This window comes from Procambarus clarkii, chromosome 64, assembly GCF_040958095.1.
Source record: "Procambarus clarkii isolate CNS0578487 chromosome 64, FALCON_Pclarkii_2.0, whole genome shotgun sequence".
Taxonomy (NCBI): domain Eukaryota; kingdom Metazoa; phylum Arthropoda; class Malacostraca; order Decapoda; family Cambaridae; genus Procambarus; species Procambarus clarkii.
This window is the reverse complement of record NC_091213.1, coordinates 29,619,152-29,629,808: the sequence shown is the minus strand read 5'-3', so window position 1 is coordinate 29,629,808 and position 10,657 is coordinate 29,619,152.

The window sequence follows — 10,657 nt, the reverse complement described above, 5'->3', positions numbered from 1 at the left end:
GAAAACCTTCTCAATGCTATGCTCAGCCCCTTCCATGTCTAGTGCCTTTAGTACTTCATTCACTGCTGCTTTGTCCTTGTCACTCCACTCTGTCCTATTAGATCCTTCCTGCTCCTTAATACCCACAACAACCACTGATCTGTTCCTTTCCAGCAGTTGGCTAGTGGAGCGTGCCGCCTCCTGTGAAGTGGCTGCTTTCATGGCCACCTCCATCACTGCAGTCATTACTTCAGAGTTATTTTTTTTTAGTATTTCCGCAAATGTTGCTTTTATTGTGGCATTCTCATCCAGAAAACTATTACCACCTTCTCCCTGGGTGGTTTTCTGATTCTCAGCCTCGATACCATTTTCTTTGAGGGCTCTAATCTCCTCCTTTGCTGCTGTCAGCTCTCTTTTCAGGTTGCTTATTTCGTTCTTCATTTCCTGCATCATTTCTTGCATCTCACTCTTGATGTCCTCCAGAAACTGGGCGAACATTTCCTTCATCTCGTCACCTTGGCTCTTTCCTGTTCCCCTGGGACCTCTGGCTGCCATGCTTGACCCTGTTGGGATGGGGGAGGGAGAGAGAGAGAGAGAGGAAGAGAGAGACAAAGAGAGAGAGAGAAAGGGAGTGATAAAGGGAGAGATAAATGGGTGGGTGGGGGGGATCCGACCCTTCCACTGAAGTGAGAAGAAAGTAGAAGGGGAGGGGGGGGGGAGGAGATGGAGAGAGAGGCGGGAGGGAGAGAGAGGAGAGGGAGAGAGTGGGTGAGGGAGAGAGCGGGTGAGGGAGAGAGCGGGTGAGGGAGAGAGCGGGTGAGGTGTGTGTGTGTGTGTGTGGGCAGAGAGGGAGGGGGAAGGAAAGAGAGGAAGGGAGAGGGGGAGGGAGGGAGAGAGGGAGGGAGAGAGAGAGAGAGGGAGAGAGAGAGAGCAGGAGAGAGAGAGAGAGAGAGAGAGAGAGAGAGAGAGAGAGAGAGAGAGAGAGAGAGAGAGAGAGAGAGAGAGAGAGAGAGAGAGAGAGAGAGAGAGAGAGAGAGAGAGAGAGCAGGAGAGAGAGAGAGCAGGAGAGAGAGAGCAGGAGGGAGAGAGCAGGAAAGAGATAGTGGGAGAGGGAGAGAGGGAGTGGGAGAGAGGGAGAGTGGGGAGGGGAAGAGTGTGTGTATGGGCGATGCGGGGGACTGGGGGTGGGGGGGGGGAGATGGCGACTAAGTCAGGTCAGGTCCGATGGTGGGGTCAAGTTGGGGGGGGGGATAGTAAGGTCCTATCCGAGATGCCTTTTCCCCTGACTGGACAGTTGTGTGTGTGTGTGTGTGTGTGCATGCGTGTGTGTGTCTGTTTTAGCGTGTGCACACTTGTGTGCGTGTATGTGTCAAGATATCCCTTATGCATTACCTCTGCCTAAATGAGCCACTCTGAGATTTTTAAATATATATGATATCCTGAACGAGAATTTGATAATCTTTTACCTCAATCTGTACACCTGATTAATAGACCAGAGAGGGGTACATACCAGTCTGCCTCCCGCTCACACAACCAGATGAGCGATGTATGATGACGATGGTTATCCGTCGTTGTCTCCCACTAGGTGATTCACTAAGTGCTGGTAGATTGATGAGGTCGTTCTTCTCTTTCAACACAAAGCTCTGGAGTCAGTCACTGTATCGTTATGTGACAGTTCACTAATTCACTGTACCACTGATCACAGTCACCACTCAACAGCACAATCAGGTAGCTCCACGGCGGGTCGTCCCACCCGGTCAGGTCACACACTTACATGCACCGGTGATGCCCTAGCTCCACTTTTGGTTTCTTCGCCAAATCTTCGCACTATCACTAGCGATATGACTATGCTATGTTGCACCCTGCAAGCTACACACTGCGAGAGGCCAAATACTATGATCTAGCCTCTATACTCCTTCAATGTCCCGAGAAATTGACGAATTTCCGCGGACCTCACTAATCGCGTGTGTCTCCTACCTCGTTGGGGCCTCGTGATTGAAAAATAATGGTCCCCCCAGCTCTATTCAAATTAAATTGAGGTTCAGTTGTTGTGCCTATAATCTTCTGAAACTGAATGAGTCTCTTAACCCTGATAAAACTGTTCACTATATTCCCCCTTGGAAAGATGTGGAGGTCTCTCTGCATTATACCCCCATCAGTGTAAAACAAATGTATAACACTGACATTTTGAGATGTATAACATTAGACGCTATTGACAGTCATCTTCAAATTCTCAAACCGACTGAATCCTATGCCTTTACTGATGGCTCTGTGCAGTTAGGCACTGGTAGAACAGGTTGTGCATGTGCAGTCATTTATCTAGCCACTGAATACCTTAAGCTCAATGATGGTGGAGTTATTTTCTGTGACTCTAAAAGTGCTCTACAGTCCTTAATTAACCCATCACAATGTATGTCGGAAGTAGCTTGTAATATTAAATGGAATGTAATTTTTGCCAATGATAATTACTCTTGTATAAAATTTGGGTGGATCCCATCCCATGTTGGAGTTGGAAAACATGACTTTGTAGATCGATTGGCCAATGAGGCTTGCAGGAAAGAAAACATTGATTATGACTTTGGACTATCTAATGCAATTATTAGAAATATACGAATTAAAGAAATTAATTCAGATTTTGAAGAACTAAGAAATGCCCAGTGATCTGAAAGCTGCAGTATTAAAAGTTATGACAAGTTTTGTAATAATAGGTATTTGTATGGTCAGCACAGTAACCGAACCAGGCAATGTGATGTAGTCATTGTGCGAATTCGCCTTGGCTATAGACACATCTGGCAGGTTAGTGAGGCTGAACCACTACCAGAATACTCAGATTGTAAACTCTGTGATAAACCTTTAATGCATTAACTAGAACACTATATTGTTGAATGTGAAACCGTAAAGGACTTTAGACTTCCTGGCCTCTTGTACCACCAATTGTGTAACTTTTTTATTGGCCCCCATGACTAACCTTCCACAAGTCACGCCTTCTCACAGGCAATTAGCGGTACTCTTACTGTCTCCATAAGATTAAAAGGAATCTAATTAGGTTCTGTTGGCGATTATTTTGTATTTATAGTTATTGGGTGAAACATTTACAGCATATGTGGTTCGATCAAAAGTTGTCAGGGAAACACTTGTTCAAAAAGTGTTCGCACATCATAAGTTGAAAGTCGTGTATAAACCGTCTTTCACATGGACAGGGGGTTTGGTGGGTACATGGAATGAAATTTGGGCTTTGTTTATTAGGATGTTACGTGAGACATTTGAATATATATCAAACAATGTTTCATTCATTTTGACTGCTGTATCAATCACAATTCTGCAAGTGTTTCATCCACATACTCCAAATACAAATAATTGTCATATATACGGGTACCACCTCTGATTGTTTGTAGGAACCCTCAAGCCTCGAAGAAGAGGATATGCAGCACCCGGGGATGCCTTGTCAGGCTTCCACGTGCGCTGGCACATATTGTTTTCTCCTACCTCCCCCTTATTTTATTATAATAATAAATATAATAATAATAATAATAATAATAATAATAATAATAATAAGAATAAGAATAAGAATAAAGATGATGAAATTAGTGTTTATTTTATTTAAACTTTATTACAAAAAAGGAGATATATATAAGGTACAAAGATATCATTGGTTGGCGAGTTCCTCCAGCTTCTCAGATGGCGGGCAGGAACCCTGAATGTAGTGTGCATTTCCTCTCTGCATAGCCACGCTGAGGCACTGTAAAAGGAAGCTGGAAGCTCTAGGGTTTCTCTGTTGTTTCAATTAGCCTAGAACCCAGTTCCTTAAAAAAATTGTGGCACGCTTACCCTAGGCGCCAAGTGTTTCAGAAGCAATGCGAACAAAATTGTAGTGGTGATGTAGTTCTCTGTACTTATGAGACATGGCTGATTCCCTGTGAATGCCAGCCCCCACCTGGATGTGCAACACTGAAGTCATTTTAGGTGTTAGCCAGGGTTGATACATGGGGGCATTTATAGACTTGTTAAATTATTTTAGACTTTTTCTTGTTAGACTTATTTGATTTTAAAGTGTCTATAACCAAATAGGATGACTCAACAAAATTGGGAAACAATGATTACGTGAAATTTGTAAATGGTTTGTGAAATACAATGTTTAAGTAATACCCCACAAGATATATATGGTAATTGTTTCCATGACATATTATGTGGATATTCACCAAGGAGAATGGCTTATTTTTTGAAAATACAAGCTGAAAAGTATTGCCATTTATTTAAACAATGATGCTATTTACCGCCTTTCGGAAGACTGACAACCATTATCTGCGTCTTTATTACGAAACATTGAACATTTTACGTTAAGAACGTGACAAAATTCCCGCATATGACACTTTTAACAAGGGAAGATCGATATTTACCTATGAGTTTTCAACCATTCAAACAAAAGAATCCGTCCCAATGGAGAAATCTGGCAACTTGCATATGGAGCTTGAATTTGGAACTAACGTTTCATACAATAGTTTGTTTTACTGTTTGCTAAAACAACAGGAGTTTTATCCATTGATAAACAGATAACTGTTTCATGTGACGTGAAACATAATCAATTGTCTCAAAAATATTATAAATTAAAAACATAAACTAGGTGGATAAGGGCTTTACCTAGGTTGTTATAAAGTGACTGAGATTGTACATTTAGATATTTTAAGACAAACACCAATCAAACCTATAAACTTTATATCTAATATTCTACCAACTCACAATAAGGTGTCTATGGGCAACTGGGTGTGTGTAGATTTTGATGTCGTTAAACATAATTTTTTTTCTTTGGTAGTTATGCCATGTCTCCGGATACTTATGGTCATTATTTTATGTAGTTTACTAAATAGAACAATATAACAGGGATATTATGGCGTGTTGCTTACTCCACAAACTCCGGAGTAATACTCAGAGTAGTCACATTACCGTCATATATCAATGAGAGAGTCCACAGGCGGCAAAAAAGCCAAAGCCAAAGTTCTTTTGACCATATGATGACGTAGTCGTTTAGAGCGTGGATCTGGGAATACTAGGCGCACAGGTTCGAATCCACATCACGGCCCCCGTGGATTTTCTCCAGAGTGATTTTAGACTCGCCTGTGGCCTATAATGCAATATGTTTGTTCACTGAATTAGACAGCTGGGTTTACTTTCTACCTTGTAATATTTACGTAATGTATTTTGTAATGAATCTTTTAAAATTAAATTAGAGACAGGTCCTTTCCTATGGTCGACATCGTTTCTCTATGAAACAGCTTTGAGTGAGAACATTGGTACTTATAGATGGTGTAAGTAATATTTTTGGTAATTACTTAACCTAAATAACGTAGAATAAGATGCTATTGTGAAAAGCAGTAGAAAGCAGGTCAAGTGGGAAGGGGTAGAACTATACAAACTATACAACTATAACACCTGAGACGGGGGCCAACACTCTCGAGGAAGGTTCTCTCATCATTAACATAATGAACGCTGCCACCGGAAACCGATGCCAATGAAAGTTTGATGTCCATCAATGACCTGGTGGGTAGTGATTGCACTCTTTTTAAATAGAGTTTGTCTGTTTATTTCTTTATTATTTGTGTTTATTGGTAATTTATATTTATATTTGTTATTTGTTTACTTTTTGGCACAGTTCTTGAGCTCGGTGCATATTTACCGATTTACAATTCTACGTGGAGGTTCTATGCCGACCAAGTTGTTGTTATGATGGCTAACTGATGACACTTGCTGTAGGGGTCACAAGTCGGTGTCAACATAAACAGAGCTGAGTGTTCATTTACCCCTAAAGAGCAGGAGATATTACTGAAATAGAGGTAATACAAAGAACATACACAGCATACATGGATACGATAAAGACCCTAAGCTATTAGGATCGTCTCAAAGCTAGCGGATCTCACTGAAACTTTTAAAACACTGAACAAATTAGAATATGACCATCCGGATATTTTCTTCAGAAGGTCAGATGTAACACAAACAAGGAGCAACGATTTCAAGCTCAACAAGCCATAATGTAATACCCAGAACTGGAGATGCTTTTTCACTAATAGGGTTATTAACCCGTGGAATCGCATACCCATCGAAGCCGTAAATGCCAAAAACTGTTTTGAGTTTTAAAATATACTTGGAAAAGATCATCAAGGCAAATGGGGAAGGGGTGGGGCCTTCAACAAGCCGCCGGCTTCCTGTCGTCGTTGAGGCCACTAGGATTAGTGGCCCTCAGGTAAATATTGTTCAACTTTTACTTAAACCTATAATACAATTTTTATCCCTTAGGAACTAAACCACTGAGATAAAGCCTCGTCACCTGATGACGTGTCTAGTCCTATAAGTGAGGAATATGAGGAGTCACTCCCTGCTAAGATCACTAGAGTAGTGACTGGAAAGGAGACAGAGGAGATGGAGACAAAAGAGAATTCTCTCATCATCGTGGAGGCTCAAGCATTAGGGGGAACGAAGGACTTGGAGGTCTACTCAGAGGGGATGAAGAAGCGGATGGGATGAAACTGTCAGAGTCGGGGGACGAAGAGGAATAACTAATTTTGCTATAATTTTTTTAAGCAATTTTTGTAGACTTTTACCTAATAAATTAACTGATTGCAAATTGATTTTATTTACCTATAGTAAGTAAACTCGGTGGGAGATCTGTAAAGTTCAATTTCATTCTCTGATAACAAGACTAACATCAGTGATAGAATTCTTACTCTCACTCACCCACTCTCACTCACCTCAATAGTGGGGGTGCTCTATCTACCCCCTTTTACCATAGCAAAACGGTAGGTAATTGGTGGGGGAAGAGTGGGGGTCATTTAACTATGAGTTCTGGGGATGCCGTACACTCATCCCCTATGTGGGCTATGTATAACAGGTAATGACACTGTCATTACTACGGTTTTTGAAAGTGTAATGAGGAAAACTATGTGTTTAACTATCATCAAAACTGCTTTCTGCTCCATAATGGAGAATTATATACTTATATCTGAAATGCTCAGTGACCATACACCCGCTGTTAAGGACTATTTTCACATATCTGCTGCGGCCATTGGCCCCCATGACTAACCTTCCACAAGTCACGCCTTCTCACAGGCAATTAGCGGTACTCTTACTGTCTCCATAAGACTAAAAGGAATCTAATTAGGTTCTGTTGGTGATTATTTGTATTTATAGTTATTGGGTGAAACATTTACAGCATATGTGGTTCGAACAAAAGTTGTCAGGGAAACATTTGTTCAAAAAGTGTTCGAACGTCATAAGTTGTAAGTCGTGTATAAACCGTCTTTCACATGGACAGGGGGTTTGGTGGGTACATGGAATGAACTTTAGACTTTGTTTATTAGGATAGGTGACTCAAAACTGTTACGTGAGACATTTGAATATTTATCAAACCATGTTTCTTTCATTTTGACTGTTGTATCAATCACAATTCTGCAAGTGTTTCATCCACATACTCCAAATTCAAATAATTGTCATAAATAGGGGTACCACCTCTGATTGTTTGTAGGGACCCCTCAAGCCTCGAAGAAGAGGCTATGCAGCACCCGGGGAAGCCTTGTCGGGCTCCCACGTGCGCTGGCACATATTGTCTTCCCCTACCACCCCCTTATTTTATTATAATAATAAATATAATAATAATAATAATGAAATTAGTGTTTATTTTATTTAAACTTTATTACAAAAAAGGAGTTACATATAAGGTACAAAGCTATCATAGGTTGGCGAGTTCTTCCAGCTTCTCAGATGGCGGGCAGGAACCCTGAATGTAGTGTGCATTTCCTCTCTGCATCGCCACGCTGAGGCACTGTAAAAGGAAGCTGGAAGCTCTAGGGTTTCTCTGTTGTTTCAATTAGCCTAGAACCCAGTTCCTTAAAAAATTGTGGCACGCTTACCCTAGGCGCCAAGTGTTTCAGAAGCAATGCGAACAAAATTGTAGTGGTGATCCAGTTCTCTGTACTTTTGGGACTTGGCACATTCCCTATGAATGGCAGCCCCCACCTGGATGTGCAACACTGAAGTCATTTTAGGTGTTAACCAGGGTTGATACATGCGTGTAGTCCTACAGCAACGGCTTGCCATTCTTCCAGGGGTTCACTGTTATCCCATTTGAGTGGTCAATAAGAACAGTAGAGTTACGGGGTGTTAGATAACACTGCTCTCTCTCAGCTGGGCATCCAGTTGTAGTTAGGCTCCTCTTGATGATGTCGTTAACTTCACTGTACCTTGAATGCCATTTCCTTGTGCTTTCGCAGAGTAGGCCATGGTGGCCGTACCTGTCAGTCACCACCTCATAGCAAATACACTTATATATGGTGTGGATTGAGGCAGCAAGGAGGAGGGCCCCAGCAATTCAGAGGGCGTGTAGTGAGATTTGTGCCAATTGCCGACGTTAGGGCTGCTAACAGGAAGTCACCTGCATGGGGAGCTGCTACAGCTCTAAGTCAGGCAGTAACGAAGAAAATCCTGAATAACGTTGGAGCCAGGATGCAGCCCTGCTTTACTCCGCTTCGGATGTCAAAGGCGTCTGATGTTGAGCCATCAAAGACCACGGTGCCCTTCATGTTCTTGTGGAAAGATCTGATGATGCTGAGGAACCTGGTTGGGCATCTGATCTTGGGGAGAATCTTGAACAGGCCATCCCTGCTGACGAGGTCGAAGGCCTTCGTCAGATCTATGAAGGCTACGAATAGTGGCTACTTCGGTTCCCTGCCGTCGAAGGCCTTCGTCAGTTCTATGAAGGCTACGAAGAGTGGCTGCTTCGGTTCCCTGTATTTCTCCTGCAGTTGTCTGAGGGAAAAGACCATGTCGATGGTGGACCTGTTAGCTCGGAATCCGCCTTGTGATTCTGGATAGACTCTCTCTGCAGGTACTTGGAGCCTCTTCAATGTAACTCGAGCAAACAGCTTTCCGAATATGCTGAGGAGGGAGATGCCACGGTAATTGTTGCAGTCGTCCCTGTCACCTTCATTCTTATACAGCGTGACGATGTTGGTGTCCCTCATGTCCTGTGGCACCTCTCCTTCTCTCCAGCAGAGGCAGAAGATATCATGCAACTCCATGAGCAGGTTATCTCTGCACCACTTCAAGGTCTAAGCAGGAATAACGTCTTTTCCAGTAGCTTTGTCAGAAGCAAAGCAGTCTAGGGCCTCGCTGAGTTCTTCGAGAGTCGGTGCACTGTCGATCTCCATTAACTCAGGCAGGCACTCAATGACGCTCAGGGCGTCTTCGGTGACCACATTTTTCGTGGCTTATAGTTCAGAGTAGTGCTAGACCCAGCGCTTCAGCTGCAGATGTTCACCAAACCACACAATAGTAGATAATGAGAAAACGACGTTTTCGGTCCGTCCTGGACCATTATCTATTCGATTGTGATGAGATGAGGGAGGCACGGGCATAAGTAAAGCAAGAGAGAGGTACATTGCATTATACAGATACATTGCCTGCATCTGCTGCAGTCTGCATCTGGGAGCAGAGCAGGAGCCAATAGCGGACGGCTCGAAGGATCTGCAAGTTGTGCTGACTTGGGCAGGGTTTGTAGGCTGCTAAGGCATTTCTCGTCTCTTCGTTGACTGGTGTCATTTCTTTCGAGTGAGCCTCGAACCAGTCTGCCTACCTGCTGGTCTTCTTGCCGAAGGTGGACATGGCAGCGTTAAACATAGCGTCGCTGAAGTGCTCCCATCTAGCGGGTGTTGGCCCTGGCTGGGTCAGGAAGAGCTTCCTCGAGCGCACGTGCAAAACCTTCCACCTTGTCCTGATTGCGGGTCTTGCTGGTGTCGATGCGAGGTCTGTCCTCCTTTTTCGAGTGGTGAATCCTCATTGTTTGCATCTTGACCCTGCTACATACCAGGGAGTGGTCGGTGTCACAGACAGCAGTCTGGTAGCTACGCGTAATCTTGACGCTGGGTAGACTTGCACGCCTGGTAAGAATCAGGTCAAGCTGGTGCCAGTGCTTCGATCTGGGGTGTCTCCAAGAGACTGTGTTGAGGCTTTGTGCCGAAGAACGTGTTGGTGACTCAGTGACTATGAAGGTAGCAGAGTTGTAGCAGACGTTGCCCATTCTCGTTCGTCTTCCCTATACCGAATTGACCCAGACAAGTGGGCTTAGAGTTGTGATCGGCACCTACTCTGGCTTTGAAGTCGCCGAGGATGAACAGTGGCTCCTTTACAGGGATTCTCGCTATGACTCTGTGTAGGTCATCGTAGAATTTTTCCTTGGCCTCTGTTGGAGAGGTCAGGGTTGGTGCGCATCCGCCAATTACACTGACTTGTCCTGTTTGGGAGTGCGTTTGGGAGAGCATAGAAAACATCGTTTTCTATGCTCTCGTCTGGAGGATATCCTTTCCATAAGAAGGAAAAGGCCATCTCTTTCACAGATCCTGATCCTGGAAGCCTGGTCTCTTGGAGAGCAACAATATTCATCTGCAGTTTGCTCAGCTCCCTAACGATGACAGCCGTTTTCGGGCGTCGTTGATTTCTTACAGGTCATCAGAGAAACCAGGTGTCAGTGTCCTGACGTTCCATGTGCCCAGCTTTAGGCAGTTGATATTTTCTTTCTGAGTCTGGTATTGCTTGGTGCAAAGTGGTCGGTCCGCTTGTCGGTTTTCACTCTAAATCCCACGCACCCAGTGAGGTTAACGGACCGTGACATTACACCAACATCTTACTGGCTGGG